This window comes from Antrostomus carolinensis, unplaced genomic scaffold, assembly GCF_000700745.2.
Source record: "Antrostomus carolinensis isolate BGI_N321 unplaced genomic scaffold, ASM70074v2 scaffold48756, whole genome shotgun sequence".
Classification (NCBI taxonomy): domain Eukaryota; kingdom Metazoa; phylum Chordata; class Aves; order Caprimulgiformes; family Caprimulgidae; genus Antrostomus; species Antrostomus carolinensis.
In genome coordinates this window covers 6266-7240 of record NW_010324891.1, presented here as the reverse complement: position 1 = coordinate 7240, position 975 = coordinate 6266, and the positions used below count along the sequence as shown (strand labels likewise).

General features: G+C 30.4%; 1 non-coding gene across 1 annotated transcript; it reads left to right on the top strand.

Annotated features, from left to right (window-relative positions):
- Nucleotides 1-518: 518 nt before the first annotated feature.
- Nucleotides 519-588, top strand: LOC114818706 (small nucleolar RNA SNORD123). The gene has a single exon (XR_003766241.1). It is a non-coding gene; the product is annotated as a small nucleolar RNA SNORD123 (small nucleolar RNA).
- Nucleotides 589-975: the final 387 nt, after the last annotated feature.

Here is a 975-nt window from a genome sequence, read left to right as displayed (position 1 = left end):
AGCAAAATTTTAATTGTCTTAGCAAAAGGCACCATTGCAATACTTGCTTTAAATTACAGAGAGTTACAAACTCTCTCCTGTTTTCTGTTAAATTATTGTCTCATGTTATGTGCTCTTTTTAAAGGTTACACTGACTAGTACCTGTAATATCTTATGAATTAAGAACAGCGAGATGAGATTCTAAATTACTTGTCTTTCTGTTCTTCTGATGACTTTATATTTACTATTTGTGATCAAAACAGAGAATAAAATAGTATTTCTCATGGTATTTGTATGATTTAGGATTTTAATAAACAAAATGGTTTAATTTTATGAATGCTTAAGGTGATTTTTTTGACACAACTATATAATATATCATATCATATAAATAAATGTGCACTTGCATTTATAAATGTGCAAGCTGGTTTTAGTAATTGCCTCTTTCTTTTCATTAAAGTCTCTGACAGATAAGGCACTTAAATAAGTTGTTATATGAGCCTTAAATTTAACTTCAAGTCCCTAAAATTAGTCAGATATTTGGTGAAAATGATGAATTCTCGGGTACTGATTCATGTGATCTGGAAAAAGCCATCCATTTCCTGATTCACCTTCATATCTCCTCCAGGAAAAAAAAAGGAATATTTTACAATGAATGTCTGCAGTCAAACAATTTTTATGTGTGTATTTTTCTATCTTTCAGCCACTTCCCAGAGCTGATACTTTCAAAATGAAGAGGAAGATAGGAGTGAAAACAAAGAATGCCTTGGAGAAATCCAGTCGAAAAGTTTGAGAAGTAGATGTAATAGGTAATATTAATAACTCTGGTCTCTTAAATAGGTCAGAGTTTGGACTGAAATTATGAAAACTTACAAACCTAAGACATAAGCCTTATTACATTTGAATCTTGACTCAGGGATCTTTATATTAACATATAATAAAAATATTAGCATGTTTCTTCCTCTACTTTGGATGATAATATATCTGCTGCCTTACACA